Raw genomic sequence first — 23,306 nt, forward strand, 5'->3', positions numbered from 1 at the left:
AGATGGTGCTCCATGTCTTTTCCTGGTATACTGTATTAAATTTTTGTTAAAGCAGCTGTGTCACAGACACTATATGAAAAAAAAAGCAATGATTCAAATAAAAACTATTTTCTACTTTTATCTTTGGTTCATTTAGAATTTCTTAGCATACCTCAATGGTCCACATGGTTGCCCACTGCTGAAAACCATCTACACTGAAAAAAAATAACTCTTTGAATGAACATAAAAAATCATGGAAAAGTTTTCCGCCTGATTACTTTGCTTTATTTCAGCACCATGTAATTCTGTTACTCCTATTTAAAGCAAATGTGTAAGGTCAACTTAATTTATTAAGGTTACTCCAATGTAACCTTTTTTTTCTCCAAAGAGTTTTTGCGGAGCTAGTGGCTCGTATTTTTTGAGACAGTAGGCAGACAAGGTGAGGCCATGTGGCAAAGGTCGCCGGGACCAGGAATTGAACCAGCAACGTCAACGACTGAGGCCTCCAAACGTGAAGCGTGCTAACCCCCTGCTGTCCGGGTTCTCCGGCTTCCTCCCACAGTCCAAAAACATGACTGTCAGGTTAATTGGTCTCTAAATTCTCCCGAGTTGGCCACCCTGGGAAACAGCACGCCTGAGAAACCAACTTATGTTACAGTGATACCTTCACACTACTTATTAAGTTGATCCAACTCATGAAAATTAAGTTAGCTCAACAAACATGCTTCATGCTGAAAGAAAGCTATTTAATCATGTGAAAATCCTTTCCATGATTTAATTACGTTAATTAAAAGATGTTTTTAAAAGAAGTGAGGTTTTTTTTAAAAAAAGACTTTGTTTTACAGTTCTTAAATACACTGTATCACTACTTTTAAGTGCAGTTCTTAAATGTCAATAGTTCCCTGCAGAGAAAAACAAATATATATAGTTTAATGTGTAACTAAAACAGCTTTGAAGTCTTCCCAGGCGCAAAACAGTTATGTCGCATAATTTCTCGTGATCCCTTTATCTCGCTAGACCCTCTTCAGAGGGAAATGAATCTGACTAAATTGAATCAGGTTGTCTCAACTTGAATGTGTTATTCAAGTTTAGACAAAAACGATTGTCTCGTGTGAACTCGTATGATATCCTGTGATCTCACTCGGCTTCAGCACAAGATCGGTCTGACTACAATCAATCATGTTATCTTAATATGATTAAATTTCATAAACGTGAAGTTGTTGAATTTCTTGTTTATCCAACATGATTGTTTCACGTTTTTGTTTGAAACATGAAATTATTTAGTCAAAGGTACATGATATTCTTTTGTTAATCTGATAACCCCCTAAGTTCATTTTTTACAGTGTAACTCCAAGCTTTTCATGCTGGCTATCAGACAGACTCCTTCCTGTTCTCCATCCTAATGCAGACCCATAGGGATGGGCCTTCAACCACATGTAGGTCAGACTAGAACGGCATGTTACTAAAATGCTGCATCAAGGTGCCTCTTAAATATACATGTCTTATAAGAGCTGCACGAGCTGGTTAGTGCTTTTATAGCAACTCGTGGTTTTGGAGCCACAGAGCACGCCATCGCCTGTCTTACTGCTTCATCGTGGCACAAGGAGAAGACAAAATGTGCTATCTTATATGAGCTGACTTAGAAACTTCATGACAGGGTGAGAAGAAGCAAAAAGGGAAGAGCAAGAGCAGAAAAAAAATTGCAAGACTGAGATTTTCCTCAAGTTTTGGTTTTGCCTTCCTTTGCTGAAAGATGTTACTGTATTTGATTTACATAAGTATAGTCTGGAAACCTATACCTGGACTCACAAATCTTCAATATTGATCAGGATGAGGCTGTTCCAAAAGTTTGTTTTTAGACTGCTTTATCCATTAAAGAACTTGTTAATGTGTAAATGGGATCATTGTGCTGGTGGGACATCCAGTTTAAGTTTCAGGCATCTAGCTGTTAATTTGAGTTCAAGTTAAACAATTTGGTCATAGTCTTGCTGAGCCATTTTGATGCATCCATCCATTTTCTGTTCACCCTTGTCCCTTAGTGGGGTCAGGAGGGTTGCTGGTGCCTATCTCTAGCTAAATTCTGGGCGAGAGGCGGGGTCACCCTGGACAGGTCACCAGTCTGTCGCAGTGCAACACAGAGACATACAGGACACACAACCATTCACACACACACTCACACCTAGGGCGAATTTAGAGAGACCAATTAATCTGACAGTCATGTTTCTGGACTGTTGGAGGAAGCCGGAGAACCCGGAGAGAACCCACCATGCACAGGGAGAACATGCAGACTCCATGCAGAAAGACCCCGGACCGGGAATCGAACCCAGGCCCTTCTTGCTGCAAGGCAACAGCTCTCATTTTGATGCATATGTTTGTTTTATTATAGTTTGGTAATGCTCACCATTAAAAACACCATATTAACTTTTTCAAACACGATAGAATTACAGAAAATCTGAAGACACTCTGTTTTCCCAAGACAGTCTCATGAAGAAGAGAGTCAGGGTTGGCCATCATTTTCTTGATTTTATGAAGAATCCTTATTTATCATCTCCAGGGGTTCCACAATAGTCCCCAGTACTGAACCAGAACAGAACTCTACCTCTGAAATTGTTTCTTTGCAGTTTATTCAGAAGCTTCTTCCTGTACTTCTCCTTGGTGTCTCTAACTTAGACTTTGAGTTGCTTCTGTGTACTCCTCAATAACTCTATGTCTCGTCCCACTAAGGCTCTTTCTTTCTTGCTTAACAGTTCCTGTAGTTCACAGGTGATCCAGGGTTTGTTATTTGGGAAGCATCTCACTGTTCTGGTGATAAGTTTATGTACTCAGTCACACACTCAGTCGTGACATGGCATATCATCTCCATCTGGCTGGCAGAGAGTAGTCCATTCAGATGCTTCAAAACAACCCTGTGAGCCTGCTTCTACTTCAATGACCATTGTCTAACTTTCAAATGTCAAATGTGCCATTAAAGCCCCAAATTAATACTGCATTCATAGTCATGACAGGTGACTGAAAGTTCACAGGTACTTGTTGCAGAATTACTTTTCTTCAATAACTTTCTAAAAAAAAAAAATCACCAACAGACTGGTATTTGCTTGCTAGTTGTTTATCAAATTTTGGTGTTGAGGGTTAGGTTCCAAGTCGGGGAAAACAGAAATTGCAATTTCAGTTTTTCAGAAAGTGGAAGCTAACTAACCCCTCACCATTCGCTACACAAAGGATCCAAGTGAAAAAGAATATTGCCCAGAGCAAACAGAGCAAAAGATGGCCATTTTACATGAAATTCTTTTCTGCAGTCATGTTCAACTCTCCCTTTCTGTCAGTGTTTCCACCGTAATGAGGCCCCGGCCACCCAGGAGGTGATGTCGCTGCGCGGCTGCCCGTCGCCTCCAGTCATAAACAGACTGGCTGGAAATGTCAGCCTGCCTCTTGCACTATCTCAGCTCTGCATATGCAGACACAGACACACATGACTCCACCTGAAAGGTAGCGCTACACACACACACCATGCTGCACAGCCCTGAAAGATCACAACCTTCTCTCCATCCTTCTGCTGCTGGAGGCATAAGCATACATACTCCAACGTACACTTAAAACTCATGTCCAGCATCCACTATCTCACTCTTCTAAGCCCACTTACACAGTAAATACCTGCTGCACACATCACTCCAAAAGCCACCTGATTGGTGGCTGGAGAAAAGGTTACTTGCCCAGATGGAACACTTTGCTCTTTTCTCTCTTCTTCTTTTTGTCAATTTGGGGGAGTAAAGGTTAGCAATGCTGAGGCACTCCTTCGTCCTCGTTTTGTCATTCTTTGGCCTTTTCTGTCTCTGACTTCACTGATGGTTCTCCGAAGTTGTTCTCATCACCTATCTACGATAGCAGTTTGGTAAAAGACAGGCTTGTCCTAATGTCAGAGCCGTTACAACATCAGATTCACAAGCAGATTAAGTCAGAATTTCCCAGATATCCTGTCTTAATTAAAAAAGCCTAGGTTCAGTTTCACAAAACTAGTAGCACATAAGTAACTATTGCGATTTATCATCACAACTCAAACAGGAGGTCACATTGATTATTTTTCATTTATATTTACATCCTGAAGAAATTAGCAAAATCGCTTACAGGTCAGAGCAAAACTAGATATTATTACAATAATTAGAACAAGATGTTATACTGAAACGGAATAAATTTCTCTGGGGGAACAAAAAAAAAACATGCTCTTTTTTTGTAATTACATCATTTCAATGAACTTTTCATTTTGATTTTTTATTCATTAGGTTAGTTATCTGGCTAGGACAATGAATCTGCAGACTGGTACCTCTGACAGGAGTTATCTCCACAAACTTTAAAACTAGTCTGCGTCTTTTTTTTTACCTCACACACGGAGGAGGAGCATCAGATCGTGCTGAATAACAGCCTCTGTGGCTTAGACTGAGGATTATTATCAGATACAAGAAAGCTTAATCGTCAGGGCTTACGGTCTATTCCTTTAGTTACAGAAGATTAGCATGCTTAAATCACTGTTTATGGAGAAAACATTTCATGAGTTTGTTGAGCTGGCTGATACATATGTTAGAGACAAACTAAACAGGTTGCACAATAGCATGTGGACAGCTGTCAGACTGGAATGATTTTACTGAAATGCTTACATTACATATACGAAATAGTGGGATAAGATGGGCAAGCAGGTTGAACCACCTCCTGTATCTAGGCAACAGTATAAATTTGATGTCTTGTGATCATAAAATATCTTCCATTTGCTATCCCTGGAAATGGAAGAAGCATGTGAGTAGGTGTTATTTGAATATCAAAGTAAATTTTATACTTTTCAGCTATAACAAGTGGTACATGAAAATGAATTTAAATTATGTAAATCATTTAGCGAGAGTCTCTCAAATTGCAAAGCTGTCATTTTGTTTTCCAAAGTGGAAACGTTAGCTAAATGTCTTCAGGTAAAGTTTTCCTTTTTTTATATTCTTTTCCACAATTTTGTTAATTGCAAAAGTGGGAATCTCAAGTTATGCACCAGGTGTAAAAACTAAAAATACAATCCAGTTGGACTTTCTCAAACAGCAAAATTAGCTTTCAACAATGGGAATTTCTCCTGGAACCATTAATTCTAAAGTTGAGAAGAAATTTGCTTAGAATTCGTCTTATGTTCTAGTCATGTCATCACAAATTTGCAGTTTTCTGACACTCTCATTTTATCAGTTGTTAAAACCATCCAACTTGGTTTTCTGCATCTTTTGTGAAATGAACCGGTGAAAACAGCATCACATCCAAGGTTTCATCCTATGTATCCTCAGTTATGTCAACGATTTTGACTCGATACGAAGAGAAAAATGTCATCAGATCAGATTTGTCTAAATGGTAACTGTTTTGCAAGGAGAATTTTTTTCTTCATTTCTAACCAATATGTAAGAGGTGTAGTTGCAACTGGTATCAGTTCAAAGATGAAACAGATTTCCAAATCTGAATCCACTGAAAAATTGTGTGAGATTAATGTTTAGTTAATAAATATCTCATGAAGCGAGAGGCTCTCAGGATGCCTGACAAAACAGCAGCAACACAATGCTAGCCTCCAGTTTAATGCAGCAATTGGAGCCTGATGACAGGAGACATGAGAGCCTTAAAGACACAATCCCAGACAGCAGATAGTTTTATCTGGGGAGAGAGAGAAGAGAATCACTGGCCTTGCCAGGTTCCTCACAGTCTGTTCACATTCATGGGTCCAGCAGAGACTTTACTCTTGGCTGTCCTTTCATCAGCTTTTCAACTGACTAGAAGTTTCAACTGCACTGACTGAAAAAACTCAACTTACGTTGTTTGCATAGTTCCTTTCCAATACAAGTTTATCTATGAGGACTTTAAGGAGGGAGGAGGGAGGGAGATAGAAACAGATCGAAAAATCTTCTTCAAATGTCAGCTGATGCAAAGAAAAATTATTTTTGGATCCACAGAATGAAGAGAGGAGGGCTTTATCTTTGATTTGGGTTGGCCTGTCAGGTCTGCACTGTCTCTGTGGGCGTCTGCTGGAGGATTTCATCAGATCAAAAACTATTTGTCTCAAGAGACAACAGCAGATTTTTTGTCAAGAGAACAGAGTCTGGGCACACTAGCTATGTTAGATTGCCGTCTGTTTGCCTCAAACTCTTTATCTTTACTCTGTCTTCCAACATTTTCATCTTTCAAAGGGTAAATCCATCTAAACATAAACCCCTAAGAAGAAAGAAGGGCATGGACAGGAAAATTGTACCTTATAAGAATAAAAATAAAAGTTTGAAACATAAAATCTGTATTTGTTCAAAGGATAAAAAAAAAGACATACAAAGGAGATGCTTCTGTCTAGTCGTGCCGTTTTTTTGTTCTGTGCCACCCACACACACACGTACTCCCCAAAACTCCAGCCATTCTACGGTGTTTTATCTTCTCTGTAGTGTTCTGAAGATGTCCATATCAGCTTTATTTATCAATCTGTTTCTCCCCACCACAACACTTGGTGACTCATAATCCACTTCATTATTCCACCTACAACATGCGCACTCTTGCAGGCAGAATGAGGTGAACAAATATTCAGTGCAAGTACCCGTGCAGTTCCACAGTACGAATAATTTTTCAATTAAATCTCTGACTCCCACAAACCTACCCACCATGCAGTGCATCAGCAAACTGGGGGTCTCATTTGACAAAGTGTGCACAGACCAGGCCAAAAGCAGCACATGCACCACCTACATCCATGCTGGGATAAATCTCTCTCTCTCACACAAACACACACACGCACACCTTTATGCAGAGAACACCAATCGATCTCACCTTTTTCTGCACATGCAGACTATTATTAGGTTCTGCTATCTTAAATAAAAGGAGTGCAATCCTGCAGCCTTTGGAACCTCCTAACAGATCAGTCTGAAGTCTTATGGAAGGCTGCAGCTAATCTTGAAGAAACAGTGATATCTTCAAAATGTCACATTAGGAACTGATAACAGACTTTCTCATGTTTTTGCTGCAGTGCTCCAGTAATGTGCCTCAGGGTAAAGATATGGGCTATGGGAGGAAAGGTGGGTGTGAGCCTCACAAGGGCTGTGATAATGAAAAGACACATCTGTCAGAGATGATCTCATAAAACACACCTAGAGCAAACGTCAGCCTCAGACTCTGATCTTTATTACACCATGCTGTTTGGAAAACAGAAGAGGATGAAAATGGGCCTGAGATGTTGACTGTAACCATTCCCCACAAAGCAGTTTTGGCTAGAATGATTTTTTTTCCCCAATTCAATCCAAAAATGAGATTAAACTTTCTTCATTCTTTTTCCGTTGTTTATTTGCATGGGGACAAGAGTTAGCAAATACGGAATTCTACCACATTTAAAACTATAGGTAATCTGTAATGCATGCTGAATTTTAACAACGTAAGACAGTAAGCATCATCGCAAGATAGAACTCAATTCAATTCCTCCTGATGCGTGTGATGCTCCTCTGCCAGACCCCAGCTCCCCTCGTCATGGGCGTTTGAGTTTCTTTGTTTTTGTACCTCAACACTTCCATATGCACATATACAATGCATCCAAGCATTTGCATTACAACACTGATACTGACACTCATATTTCATTGTAGTTTTCGTCACTCTGCTGACAGGAAAAAGCTGTAATGGTAGCAGAGAGCAAAGGGGGTTCGGAGAGCAGATGAGCAGTGCCACACCAGATTGTAACTGACAAGCGTTAAGACCTGCCTCTGGGCTCTGATTGGTTAATTCTAGTTAGCAATGGGAGCATTCGGAGAAGGCTCAAGGGCCATCATAGAACCATCTGGTTGCTAATCATAACTATGAGACAGGTCTTTTTAAAAAGGTGATTCAAACCTCCAGCTCTAAAAGGAACCACTACCTCTACCTCTTAGCTGTCTCCCTCTCTTACAACACACTTTAATCGAATGGCTGAATAACCTCCAAAGTGCAGTCAAGTTCTCCAGAGTCCTGCAAAGACCTCATTATTTGACTCGATTCAAATTTCATCTGAATTTACAAGACAAAACCCTCCGAGCACTACTTTAATTTTGACATAATTTACATGTTCTTGAAGAATTCTTAATAGTTGATAACCAAAATTTCAACAAAGCCCACAGAATTCTGTACTTTACAGAACAGCCAAGTAAAGTAGTGCTTAGAGTTAGCTAAGTGGTAAATGTTAGCAAAAGCTCTAATCAAAATACTGGATTTGCTATTAGCATTTTAGCAAATTCTACTGCTGAAACCAGAAAAAAAGGTGTACAGTATGTTAATTCTTCACTCAATCAAGTTTTTGGGGAAATCACTGCAGTTAAAATTAAGCATATCTTGGCTTTTAATCATGTTATTATTTTGGTAATGTGTTGCCAGTTTAATAATTGACTTATTCTTATTTATTTATTTTTTATCATGTCAGAAATTACCTGTGATGTAATTGTTGTAAATGTGTATAAAATCAAACTTTGACTTGAGTTAAATAAGTGAGGTACCACTTTCTCTTATTTCTTGGAAAATACAGATAAAATATGTAACGGCCATAAATCAGTGAGTTGATGGTTTACTTCTATATTATCTACATAGGATCAGATAGCTCTTGTTTTTAATGACAATATCATTTAGAAACATCTATATGAGTACAACTCATTTTCTCTGATATTAAAAAACCTTGAAGATCTAAAATATTGTGACGATATATGATAACAAAAAAGCAACAACATAAGGACTCTGTAAGGCAGCAAAAAGTACTTTTTAAAAGCAAAGTACTTTTTGTTTGTGAGAAGGATTTGAGGAAACAACATTATTTACAGCTTTCTTCATTTTACTAAACATCTTTGAAAAGTTTCTAAAGTCTACATCAATCTGTTGTATGTTGGGAAATCAGAGCCGTTAACTATTCATCAGATCCACAAGTTTTACTCTTTATGCTCCACAAAATTAACTCTAAATACAGCTTTTCTGAAAACTTTGCTCAAAGCGTTATTTTTTAATGAATCAAACAAAAGCTGTTTTTATTCAATGTTGATGAGTTTCTCAAGCATCAAACACTTTGTCTTTTGCTGCAAAATGACAGAAGCGAAGCCACATTCACATATTAATTAAGCATGGCCTCTCTCATTGTCACACGTCTACAGAGGCATCTTTTATTCATCTGCTGTATGGCTGGCAAGTCTGCAAACAGATGTGCACATCCAGACTTGGCACATAAACAGGCTTGTTGGGGAATTGGATTTGCTGAACACTTTATACACAGAGACCACATTTGCACATAAATATTCACAGTGCCACTGCACAGTAAGCAGACAATATTTTGGGTTCATATTTGAACACTTTCTGTCTGCTGTGGAGAAAATTAGCAGCCTATAAGGAAAAGAAAAGGGGGATCTGAGGTGCAGAGCAGGTAAGCTGAATAAAATGGCTGCAAAAAGAGACAACAAAGAGTCAGTGGCTCTTGTGCCTGTGAGATGAATTCGGCTCATGGCCCCTGTGTAACTTCATGGCAGGGGTTTTCTCGCTGAGCTCATGATGCAATGTTACGATGCAGGCGGAGATCAGGCACCAAGCGTTCTCAATCCAGCTTTTAGCCGATAGGATCTTGTTCCTGCCTGCCACTTTCCTACATCCCATTAAGCCGCCTTTGATTTTTTTAGTCCCCTCACCTCAAGTAGGTGACAATTAAACCTCCTGATTCCCGCTGATAGCCCAAATCCCATCTGCACCTGACATGCAGGTGTCAGGGAACCTTCGGTGCCAGGTGTTGCCATGGCTACACTATCACCTGCTCATGTAATCCTCTTGCCTTTACAAGGAATATATTATCTGACTTTTCCAGGCAATTGGTGGATTTACCCTCCAACTTTGCAGGCCTGCCTCTTTCAACATCCAATTCTGTGGGCTCAGATTATTGTCTGGAAGATTCTGAACTCCTGAATTCATGTTCATAAGTGATTCCGAGGCTATAAAGTTTCACATTAAGCTTTGTGCTTCTGTAAAATAAATCTGCTAGTTGAATTGAAGTGCAGTGTATTTAAAATAAAAATAAATATGTGTGTTCAGGAAAAAAAAAAAAAAAATTCACATTTCTAGTATTTGAAGACACTCAGAAAACAGAAGCAGAAAGTGACTGTGAACCCAATGTGAATTCAGAGCATATCTGTCTTACCTCATGTTAACCACACATCTTCCTGGCCAATCAGAGAGCAGGAGGCTTTGTTGTTCCAGATACTCAAAGTTGAAGAAGATTTGAGCAATGTATGACAATAAGTATCTGGCTGCTGCTATGGTCTTATGACAAATAAAGTTGATATATTTTGGTCTAAGGAAACTAAGCTTGACTGATCTGTCACTAATATTATTTTAGTCCTTGCATTAAATTTAACATGCATAGATATTTTTTTTCTATCCCTCTAATAAATTAGAGAGGTATAAAATACAGAACTTGATAATCTGATTTCCATGTTTGGTTGGTGTAAATAAACAAAAATTAAGTTGGAAGTCTAGCTAGGCAAGTAATATAAAATAACTGAAATCAGGGCACTATGCTAATGGGAGAGGGTAAATGAAGCGCTGCAGCTATGACAATATGATATTTATAGTACAACAAATTGTAAATGTATAAAAAAGCAATATATATGATAAATTAAATTATTGTATTCAATATCTATATGCATTTGTCTGATGGAAACCATTATTTTGCAGGCATGAGTGCTTGTCTGGAATTTGCAATTCATGCAAAGTATCAGGGTTGGTGGGAGAAAGATGCATAGCTTTGAATTTTATATTTTGTGTTTCATGTTTTTTGTTTGTTTTTGTTATGCACAAATTTCTTTCAATCTTAAATTTACGTGACAGAATCCTTTTAGAGTGACCACACTGGATCTCCAGATACTTTGCAAACACTTGATGAATTCATACAATTAACTTAATGCTGTTGACCTAACAATAAATCTATGGAATTCCACATCATTTTATTATAGTTTGTTTTTTTCTTTAAAATAACCTTGAATGAAGTCGTACACCACACAGCTTCTAAACACACAAGCACATCATCATCCTGTTATTAGAAGTTATTTAAGTTCAGGCCCAGTGAGATGGTTGGTCTTAAATGACTGGATCTTTGAGGCCTGGAGCCTGTTAAGATGAATTCTCCTGTGATTCTTCTCTATTGAATCTCATGAGAGACCAGCTGCTTCATGGGGTAATATGGGAGCTTATTTATAGCCTCTTTAGGAAGGTAGGCTGCTGTGCGGTAGGGCAGATTCTCCAAAATGAAAAGGAAAATCCCCTTGCAGCACTCAGGAGTATTTTCTGGGCTCAGACACCTGATATGAAATAAAAAACCTTATTGATGGGCTGCAGTCTGCAAAGATCCAGCCACATATTATTGGTGGCGCACTCTGACTAGATGATATCTGATTTTAATTCAAGGCCAATATTGGAAAATCCATATATCAGCCCAAGCCCAAACACAAGGCCACATGTGCCCACAGAAATGGGCAGGGCGGGGGGCACTCACAGTCACACACAGATGAATGACAGATTCTGTTGTTTGGTCTCGAAAAGGAGAGAGACTCCACATGGAACTGTCACTGCAAACGTAGTCAAAGATGACAAGTCGCTGCTGGACTCTCCGTGCATGCTGGGAAAGAAAGATTAGAGTACAGAGAAAAGGGGAGAGTGTGGAGGCCACTGTGACTGAAGCTTCAGAGCAGAGGATAGGAAAAGGGAGAGGGTGAAAGATGGAAAAGAAGCAAAAAATGGAGGGAAACGTATGAGAGCAGAGGAGGCAATGCGGCGTCTTTGGGGAGTTGCTGTCAAACCTCTCTAGGAATGTGCCGAGAAACAAGTTCACACACAAACAGCCACGTACACCCACAAAGGCGGTGGCAGCAGGTCCAGGAAGAGAGATGTCTATTGAAGTCTTTGCACAAACATCACTAAGCAATACTCTCATAAGGCTCAGTCCAGACATCATCTTATCGAGAAGCAAACACCAAAAATTCACTGCATTGATGGGAAAAGAAGGTTTAATATCAAAGAAAGAGAATGTCCAGGAATCTGAAACTGCCAAAACCATGAGCACACAGCCATCCAGGTACTGAGTACGTAGACGACCTGAAAAAAAAAAAGATGCTTTTTACCGGCTGGAAAACTCTGTTGAAGATATTACAAGCATAGCTGTGGCCTCATGAGTTAAAGCCAGGGCTGATTCTCACCAGCATATTTATTTATTCATCTTCACTTAGTTGCCTTCATTCTCACTTTTTCACATGTAATCTATCCATCCATCCATGGATGTGTACAGTGTATACTGCTGTACTGAATGAAGCAGAGCACTGTCTAGGCCAGAGGTGGGCAACTCCAGGCCTCGAGGGCCGCTGTCCTGCAACTTTTAGATGTATCTCTACTTCAACACACCTGAGTCAAATAATGAGGCTATTAGCAGGATTCTGGAGAACCTGACTGCACTTAGAAAGTGATTCAGCTTTTGGGTTCAAGTGTGTTGGACCAGCGAGACATCTACGAGTTGCAGGACACCGGCCATCGAGGACCAGGATTGACCTGGTCTAGGCTTCACCCTGGTCAATCAGTTAACAGAAGGAGGAGTTGTGAACGATGACATTGAGATTTTTTTGTTTGTTTGTTTGTTTTTGCTTTATCTCCCTTCACAATACACAATATCTAAGAATGATCCAAAAGCAGGACTGGGCCTTTACATTAAAAGTGCAGTTTAAATTATTTTCATGGTGAATTGGCCTAATTTTGTGATTGCTTAACTAAAATAAGAGTGGAGCTAAAAAAGTAGCTAATAATCTTACAACTACCATAGAGACCGTTAATATTAAGACCACAGCTGACACAGTCATAAGTCATAAACAGCGTATGGCTGTTTTTTTGGATGCATTACTTTCTTCAGATAAATTTTCCTGTGTAGGATTGTATTTACTGTTTATGCTTCTGAGCCTGAAGATGAAAGCCAATGTGCAGAAAATCACCCACAGCGGTCTTGTGGACAGTTTTTACCGCTTTCAGAAACAAATTAACCAACAATTACATGACAGACAGACACGCAGTCATACGCAGGCAGCTGCTAGCAGTGAGGGCAGTGATTAGCCTTCCACACAGCTTGCCTTTCATAAGCCATGAACGACAGACACTGTTGTTTGGATGTGTGTGCGTTGGGCCGTGTGTTTGCATTAGTGTGGTTGACAGCAGAGCCAACAAACCACCATAAAGGCATGGTTTCAATAACACATTTTCCTGAAAAAGCACACATGGGGCTCCTCAACAACCTGCAGCATGCCTTTCCGAGCAAAAAGGGGATGTGTGGGCATGTGTATGTGTGTCTGAGTTGGTTATAGCCATTGAGGGGGCCATAACAGTCTCAGAGCCTCGGCACCATGAGTAAACCGTCTACAAGTGTAGCCAAACAAGCATGGTCACACACAAACGTACACGCTTACACAAAAGTGTGGATATATGACCTGAGGGTTGGGTATGAGGAGCTGGCCTGTGTGATGTATAAGCCAAGGCCGCGGTCATAGATCTAATAAATACAATGAACTGGACCTTGAGGCACATGCAGACACTTTTCCTCGCTAAGGCAGAGCTGACAAGAGCTGTTGATTTCCCTCTCTGCCCTAAAACACACATGCATGCAGACACAAACAGCCCCTGTTTGAACATTTCCACAGTACGTCGGTCATTTGACACGCCGACATGGTGTAACTGACTGTAACCGGTGTAACAACCGGTTGTTCTTCAGCTCGCTGCAGCGTCATCGAATCGTCTTGCTCCAGGCGAGCCATCTGCTGGAGCTGACATGTGATAACCAGGCACATAATCCACTCTTGAGTCACTCACAACACTTTGAACAGCACATTTCAGATTGTGCAGGCAGTTGGTGAAAGGCACTGCATGGAAGCCCCTGGTTATTCCAGCGTTACTTGAGAATGTGGCTGATGTAATTAATTAGTGGCTGGAATGTTTGCCAACTCGCTACTCTTTCTTAAACTTTTGTCCTCAAACTGCATTTTCAGCTGAACTGAAAGCCAAGCCACTTCTTTCCACCTATCCCTTTCATTTTATTTCTTTTGTACTCTCCTCACCTAATTTAATTTTGTCCATTCTTTGATTTGCAGCTTGGCAGAATGCAATCTTCACTTAATGATGCACTGGGTCATGCAATTAGAAGAGTCTTTGGATGCCTCGTATTGTTAACGCTGGCCACACATCTGGGCTTGGTCTAAGAAAGTATGTGTGTGTTGTTTGAAAACAGAATGCAGAGAGGTTTTTTTTAATTTTTTAGAGTACAGCTAAGTGATAAGATTGTAGCCTAATTGTCCATGATGCTTAACCCAGAGGTGTCTTTCACACACTAACGCAAAGCAACAGACCAATGCAAAAAAAATTTATAGTTGCAAATGTGTGAGTTTGTATATCTCAGATTAGCCTGGTCATTATCTTCCTATGCAGTTCCACTGAACTACTATAGTCTTTCAGTGTTAAAAATGAAAATGCAATTGGACATTGAATTTGCCCAATTCAATTTGAGATCAAATTGGACAAATCTCAGAATGCCTTTCATCCTGGACAATCAGCCTAAGAGAAGGATTACTTGTAAACGATGACATTAACTTTCTATACCATTTTAGATTTGTAGTGTGGCTGGTTTAACTATGGCAGTGGAAATTAACAAAGATGTTCAGTGTTGGCCATATTAAGAAATTAATATTTGGAAGCGTGACCAATGTGTTAAGCATTGGCCACAAATGTCTTAAATGTTTAAGACATCTAATTGCTAAAGATTGGTAAAGATTTTGTGGTTCTACTCCCCATGGAGTTGTTTACAGGCAACACAATTTCTGGAAAGCCGTAAAGTGTAACTCCATGATCGGACTCTTGCATTACATACGTCATGGTCAAACATTGATGACTGGGTAAAATTTCAACAGAGTCCAGGCCTCCAGCAAGCAACCATTTCTCAATAGCCGAGGGTCCAGACCAGTGGTCTCAATCTCCAGTCCTCAAGGGCAACTTTAGATGTTCCCCTTGTCCCACACACTTTAATTAAATGGTGAAAATGCCTCACTAGTGTGCAATCAAGCTCTACAGATGTCCGCTAATGAACTAATATTAGAATGGTGTGTGCTGAAGCAAAAAAAAGTTTAAAAGTCGGAGGACACCATCCTCAGAGAACTGGAGTTTGAGACCACTGGTCCAGATCTTCTGTACAAAGCAGAGTGTAAAACAAGGGGCTGGATTTTTTTCACCAGAATCATCTGAGAAAACAAATATGTGATAATTGCTATGAGATAATAATCTTATAACAATTTAGAACTCAGACTGATGAATATATGGTCAATAAAGAAATGAATATATTATCAATTCACTACCAAACCAAAATCAATGAAATATCTATTTCAATCAAATTTAAATTTGATTGAAATACAACTCAAAATACAATTCATTTTATTTCCCTTTCAGGGAAATAAAATGAATTGTATTTATGGAGTTAAAGTGCAAGGGCTTTTCTTTTTGTTCAGTTTTGTATTTATGTATCTCAATTTGTTATTTTATTTTATTTCCCTTAAAGGGAAATAACATGTCATGGACTGATTGTTGATGTTTTTTCATACTAGAGCAGTGTAGGATGTCTTCCAACAGAACACAATACAACCTTCTCCTGGGTCATGCTAAGGTTGAAGAGGTCGTGCAGAATCACAGGAATGCTCCCTACAGGCCAATCGAACTCTTTGACTGACACCATCTGGACCTGCACACTTGTTCTAGTTCATACCCTCCAACTGCCTCTTCATCTGACTTCCAGATACAGGCAGACAGACAGGAGAGAGAGGGAGGGAGGGAAAGAAAAGGGAGCTGCAGCTTCTCCTGATTTGGTCGTCGACAAAGACAATGGAACTTTTTCCTGACAAGTAGACTGTTCTTATTCAATACTGCTAATAGCTAGCCATTCAAAACTCAATACAATAAGCCTATCCTGCTGGTTTTCTGATTTGGAATAACATTAAGTTAAGTTTGATGTTATAGTTAGATCCAGTTCCTCACTTTGTTGGTAAATAAGAAACCAACACCACTTCATTGTCCCCATTACAGCCCTCATGCCAGTATTTTCTAATTTAACACTTAGACTTGTGTGGTCTACATCACATGCACATTTCTGATAGCAGAATGCTATCAGACACACGGGGAGTGAGGAATGTTATCAAAAGGCAAAGGTTTTCCATCATTCAGGCTGATCCCAAAACATGGAATGTGACAGAGACGGCACACAAAGGTTGAACATTTTTCAACTTTCTTGTGTCATGTCACTAACTGGCTTGCGCACATCTAAGTGTACAGGCTGGAAATTTTTACAAGCAGGAATTCCCTGGTTGATTGGCTGGAGGAGAGCAAGCGACTGTCGCCTCATCGCCCTAGCTCCATTCACACTGAATGTAGAGGGAACAACGTCGCCCCCTGTGTGTCTCTTTACACCCAGAGCAAACCACAGAGTAATAAATATCTTGTCATGCTGATAGTTATATGTTGTTCCACCTATGAGGGCTTCTTTCAGTGTGGTTTCATTGTATGGAAATGTTGTGTGGCTGCTGTCTTCATGGAAGAGATTTTGTCTGGACTGTGGAGAAGAACATCTGTTACCAAACCCCAAACACTGCATCCTGCTCCTACCTGTTGAATATGTAGTCGTAATGCTGTGGTTGCCTGCATTTGTGCTTTTTGCTTTTGGGAATGAGACAGCCATAATGAATCTGATTAATTAATGCACACCACCACTAACTGCTCAACAGTCAGATGTTTTTCTTAATTGAATGAATTAATTAAAGTTTTGAACATTACTTTTAATACCATGAGGATCAATCACACATTTTCCCAGTGTGTGATTGCCTTAATTGCTTTAATACATTTTTGAAGAAAATAATGTTGCTTTACAGAAAAGGTCTGCTTCTGCTGAATCACCACCTGTCTCCAAAAATTACAAGTACATGCAAACTCACAAGTGCATTACCTTGATTTAATTGGCTCTGCATAAAAACAACAACAAAAAAAAGAATTAAAAAGCAAAAAACAAAATGCATTTCCTTCAAAAGACATGTCAAACTGCGCTGTAAGAAGGAAATTTTACTTAAATGGATTAGAGGGTCATTTGAATTTATCTTCTGTAAAGCAGACGTTTTGCTTGCATTCCTATCACACAAGGATACAGTTGGAAGTCGGTGCAGGATTTGGTACCACCCCTACGATGCATGCTTCACAGAACATTTTTTTCTATTCCTTAATCTGTTTATCAAGTGTTCAAAACCACACATATACACACAGGAACATACACACATGCCAGAGAACAGAAAGTATCAACCATCCTGCTGATCTCATGCAAAACTAATCCTACTGATGGACATAATCCATTTTAGACAGAGGGTAGGGGAAAGGAAAATATGTAAAAAGATTCAACCTGACCAGAAAATACAACTAATGAAGCTATTTTTGAAGGAATACCACATCCATGACATTAAATGACAGCCATAATTAAAAATGTATTAAAATCAAATCCAACCACTAAATATAATACAGCATTCAATCTAGTTTTAATACATTTTAAGTACTCTTTTTGGCCTTGAACTAAATTAAACAAAAGACTGCAAAAGCTCCAAATAAGCTCATAAAAAATATTTGCAGAATGGACCAATGGATGGTTTTATTGCAAGGGAAGGTTTCAATCTCAACCAACTGAATCCACCACCATCGTGTGTTTAGTCTGTGGCAACAAGCATCACGGGATGAGAGAAGTGATGTTTAACGACAATGTGATGAAGTTGTGATAAAAAACCAAACTAAAATTACGTGACTAAATGTTACAGAACTTACATTTACTTTGAAATCAACCCAGAAGAAAAGCTGTGGTACATTTGAAACTTTCCTGGTTTGATGAAATGACACCTGGCTAAAAGTGTCATGGCCAGATGCTTCTCCTAGCCTGTTAAAGGCTCTGTGGTAATGAGATCAAGAGGTTACCTGTAGTGTACATGTTGTTGTGTTCCTCAGATATCAGATCTCTAACTTCATTATGTTCCACAAATGATAATGCAGAGTGAGTCAGAAGCAGAAACTTAGTTGTTCAATCTCAGACCATCTAATCATGTTTGATTTCATGAGCAGAAATCAAACATGAGTTCTTTCAGCAGGTGACAAGAAACAGGTAACAGTACAAACTTTATTGTACTGTGAGTACAGTCTGCATGCATGTTGGTGTGTGTGTGCCTCCAGATGAAAGGTGAATTGGGTGGCTGCTGTTGTGAAACAGACAAAGCCACCAAGATTTGTAATAACTGTGACATTCCTGCCTGCTCCCTTGCACACTCCAGGCAATGGTCTGAGAGTGTGTACCGCGTAGGTGGATGTGGCGAGAGCGCCGGGAGGTGTAGAAAGTTTGCTTTCTGCTTGAACGGAAATAGAGAAATGTAAAAGACATTACAGGGACTTGTGGTCTTTGTTCAGGTGATGCTTGGTTCTAATGTAACCATTTGATGAAACAAAAGTTGGAAGTGTGATGAAATAAACCTGAATGAGCAAATTTTCATCTATGTAATGAAGGATGTCTGGTTTGGTGGGAGTCCTGAGCTCTAGCACCCAAACAGAGAGCATCTGGCAACACAAAAACAAGACGTTCCCCTGAAACCTGTGGTGTAGTGCCCCAATAATTCTAAATGAACTGCCATACCCAGGTCTGATTGTTTATGATGTCTGTTTAATTTTACAACTCACATGAAAGGAGTTGTAAGTAGCCCAACAATTGAGACAGAAAGTACTGTTGGTTTAAAGGGACAGGATGTACCAATTATTGACATGTGGTAACCACTAAGAGGGAATGAACGTGATAGCACTAGAGCCGTGTTTCTCAAACGTTTTCAGGCTGAGGACCACCCTATTTAACAAACACTCTCAGACCACCTAATTTAAAATTGGCCCTGCAATAGCACAAAATCTTAATATGTATATAATAATAATAAAAAAAAGACTTGAGTTTCCTTGGCCAGTAGATAATCCAACATTTACAATTTTATTTTTGTTGTAAAGATGTTGTTAGTCAGCGTGGGGTGCAGCTCTACTCACCGCCTTGTCATTGTCGTGTCACATTCAACATAGCAACCTAGATCTGCATGCCTGTGTCATACTATGTATTGCAATAGGGTTCAAATACCAAAGTTCTGCAACTCATCTTGAGAAACGTTCCAGCAGCATCTCCAGGTTTTCTTTTTATTGACCCGGTCTTGAGCCATTTATCTATTATTTTTAAACAAAGTCATTTGGTAAGCTAGCTATATGTGCGGCACTTTGAGCTCACATGACAACAAATAAATGGTTGTTTACATGAAGTACCTCATGGACCACTAGAAGGCGCGCGTGGGCCACCAGGGCTGCTCCCTAGTAGGCGGGGCTTGTTGCTCCAACATCTGAATAACAGGCCAGTGTCTTGGCGTTGGTGTGTTATTCCAACATCATCAATCAGCCAGTCAGCCTATCAGTCTCTGATTGGGTGATCGATGATGAGCTCTAGCACCATGGCTGAAATATAAATTAATCTCATGTAACTGTTCACATCTGTCGATGCCATAATTTAATAGAAACACTGCAAAGGGAAAATTATGTTTCTTCAAGACTAGCAGAATATTGACAAAGATTTGGGCGCATTTGTAATGGCAAAGATAATGCACAAAATCCTATTTCAGTAGATTATGTGGACTTCACCCATGACCCAGAAATGCAAGCACAAACAAAAAAGGGGCTCATCCAAATTGACAAACTTATTGAGGTGATAGCATTTTATGTTTCACAATTTCTACCTAATTTCTTAATGCCTATAGTGAAGCAGAACATGTTTTAGATACAGCATTTGTATGGTGTAATAAAAATAGTTTGTCAACTTAGGAAGCAACAGCAGTTTCAGCCAAACAAAGTAAAGTCCCAAAATAAGATATTGCACATCAAAAAGCAGTTTTCATAAGAGAGGAAACTGAGGAGTGATGATCAATATTTCAACATGCACACTCACTCCCTTTTGCAAACACAGACCCACACCTGCATACACACCCACACACACACACACACACACATGCAAACCCACATCCCTCTTGGGGGCCAAGGTGATGTGAGTGCAGGTGTCGTGAGCCATCAGCTCACGGACAGCGCAAAAAAATAGCCAGATATAGTCCAAGACACATGCAAGAAAGTTTCATTGGTGTGAACAGACAAGAAAAAGCTCCCAGCTAAAAGGAGGCTGGGCTCATCTAATAATGATGCTGCCTGAGAACAATCAAGTCCGATGGAGGCTTTCATCACCACCACATGTATAATCCACAAAGCCAGGGAGGGAGAGCCGGAGTGACAAAGAGGCATTGATAAAAGTCTACTCTATAATTTATTCCTGCCATATACGCACACATTATATGCCTGAATGCAATTGCATTGGTAACAAAAATAAAAAATTGTTAAGTATCTATATGGAGGCAGAAAAAAAAGGGTTTAATGACTGTTTCAATCTGGACCATCTATTTGTGCATTCATCAGGTGTAATATAATCATATTTTCAAGTTAGGATAATCAAAAAGTCAATAAATATACACAGTTAGATTGTTCCACACTGTAAAGGAGTTCTGAGTTTGCAATAGTTCATCAAGCTGGCTTAATCTTAACTAGGTCATTAGAGAGGATGTGCCAGTGTCTCAGGACAGATGAATAATTAGTTATAGCTTAAACAGAGCGGTGCTGGGAATGTGCATGTTGAGTTGAATTTACAGAAATGGACAAGCATTGCTCACCGCTAATGACTGCTTTGGATCCATATCCCTTCGCGCCTCGGCTTTTATCAAACAACTTCGTTTTTGATATCCTGTAGTCTCTGCACCAGATGCTTTCATCTACCCTCTGCTACACAGCTCCAAATAATTTCCACCACACACACACACCAACACCCACCACACATCCACATTACTAATAGCTGATAGAATAATACAGCGACAGACCCACAGCAAGTAATTTACAGAAGCAACAACTCCTCATTGCTGCTCTTTGTCCCCTTCCCATTTTTCTTGCAGCTGATGAGAAAGGTAATAAGTCCGGTGGAGTCCGACTTGAGCGTATGCTAATGTGCCCTGTGAGAGTATGCAAATACAATTTGCAAGAATTTGCATTTAAATGTCTTCGCTAACAGCTGACACTGTAGGTTTCTTTATCATAGCTAAATTAAAGTAAGCTTTACAAACAACATAATCAAACCAACAATTAGAAAGGCTAAGTTAGAAAGCCACTATAAACTTCTTGCACATCAAGAAGTTTATAGTAGTGGAGCGTTTGAGTCAGTGATCAGTCAGAAAGTCCATATACTTTACTGAGGTCAGTTTCACACCTTCAGGGACTCTGAAGGGGCCGACCTGCTCTCTCCCTGTGATTCTGGTCCATAAAATAACTCCACCACCTCCTTGCTGACATCATAGCCGTGTTGGGACGTGATGGCCATCCACCACCAATCTACTACTGAGTCCATCTGGACCATCCAGAGTTGCACAGCAGTCATCAGTGAACAAGTCTGTTTGAAAATTAATCTTCATATACAGCTGGGCCCACTGCGACCGTTTCTGCTTTTAAGAGGGGTGGTCGAATAGTAGGTTCATGCACTGCAAGTTCCAGAGGCACCAGCAGCTACAAGTAACTGTTTGCTATTTTCTAAAGGCATTTAAACAGCTGCTCTCTTAATCCAATAAATTTGTCTGACAGAAACCTTCCTCATTATGTCTTTATCTGTACAAACCCGTCTTTGTTCAGAATCTGCCACAAATCTCTTCACAGTACGATAACGCTTCAGTTTTAGTTACATATCTAATGTTTTTATATCTTGTCACTATCTGATGATCATCAGAGAGATCCTTTCTCTTTCCCATATTGCTTGAAACCTGTGGCCTGCTTAATAATGTGGAACAACCATCTTAAGTAGATTTCCTTTAATTGAGCTCACCAGACAAACTAATCAACCCAGCTTTCTGAAATTAATTATAGTGATTCAAAGAGCCCTGACACACAATACCATCTAAACATTTAACAGCACAACAAAAAAATGTAATCTTTATGACACTTAAATCCAATTTTCATAATATTTTGGAACACGGTATAGTGCTGGAGGTAGTATAGTTCAGTTAGCATTCCAAAGAGCATCCAGCTCCGTCTGTCTCAGCACAGCATTTATTTTTAGTTCTTTAAGATAAAGATAACCTGTTAGAGCCTTTGTTAGTTCTGCTGTCAAAAATGACTCAAAGTGTTTAGGAGAGAAATGTCAAGGGTAGAGATTAGATCCTTTGGAAGTTGTTTTTCACTCCATCTCTGCTGCTGCACTCTTCTTTTTTCGTGTGGTGAATTATCCAAATTCATCTCAGTTTTTTCTTTTCTTTTTTAAATTACAGCCAATAGTGACACAGTGTTACATTATCTAAACTTATAATGTAAGTTTAGATAATGCTTTTTATCATATTGCAGTCAAATGCAATATGATAGAAGCCAAGAGAAGCCAAAAACGGACAGTATGTGAAATTTCAGCACCACAATCAAATTTCAGCATAATTCGCTTTAGTATAACGTGGAAATGCTGAGAAGCAGTAAATCTGGTTGTTTGAAGCTGGAACCAGTTCAAAATTTTGAGTTTTAAGCCTTTTTACTGTTTGTCAAGTTTTCTGGCCTCTACAAACACCTTAGCTTCTGCCCAAACTTGACAAGGGCTTGCTCCCATCAAAGAAATCCAGGACCAACTCTTCTCAGTGTCATCTTTTCATTTTATTTCTCTTTTTTCTTTAGATCACTGTACTTTCTAATACATGACACCCAAGCAGGTTGAAAACCTACAAACAAACAAATTACAAATTACTTTTAAGTCATCAAAAAATAAAATAAAATAAAATAAAATAAAATAAACTACTTTCATAAGTCCAGTTTTGTAAAGCCAGCTAAGTCCTCCAAATATAGGTTTAAAGTTCAGTTCCTACCAGTGGTGTTTCTGCAGGAGCTTAAAGATGAGGTCTTTGTTTGTAGAGATCATTTCAACACAGGTGTACTGAGTTGCCTCATAGGCTCTTGAAGGCCTGAGTGAGAGACGGGTGTGCTTGATTTTCTGTGAGCCACGTGCCAGCTGGGTGGAGATGTTATTGCACTCACACAAATACACCATTTGCTGTTTTAACTTGACACCTCCCACTTGAGCTCCTGGTTTTTTGAACCCAAGGAGGTCACGCCTCTCTCTCTTCACCAGATCTTGTCCCAGC

The 23,306-nt window shown here is 39.5% G+C and overlaps 1 protein-coding gene across 1 annotated transcript in view; it reads right to left on the reverse strand.

Annotated features, from left to right (window-relative positions):
* Positions 1 to 23,106, reverse strand: part of LOC122838835 (neuroligin-1-like) — a 50,722-nt gene extending 27,616 nt beyond the window's left edge. Inside the window, exon 1 of the mRNA XM_044129818.1 lies at positions 23,031 to 23,106. The gene's annotated coding sequence lies outside the window, so the exon portion shown is untranslated. The remainder of the gene's footprint in view (positions 1 to 23,030) is intronic.
* Positions 23,107 to 23,306: the final 200 nt, after the last annotated feature.

This window comes from Gambusia affinis, linkage group LG10 (genome assembly GCF_019740435.1).
Source record: "Gambusia affinis linkage group LG10, SWU_Gaff_1.0, whole genome shotgun sequence".
NCBI classification, from domain to species: domain Eukaryota; kingdom Metazoa; phylum Chordata; class Actinopteri; order Cyprinodontiformes; family Poeciliidae; genus Gambusia; species Gambusia affinis.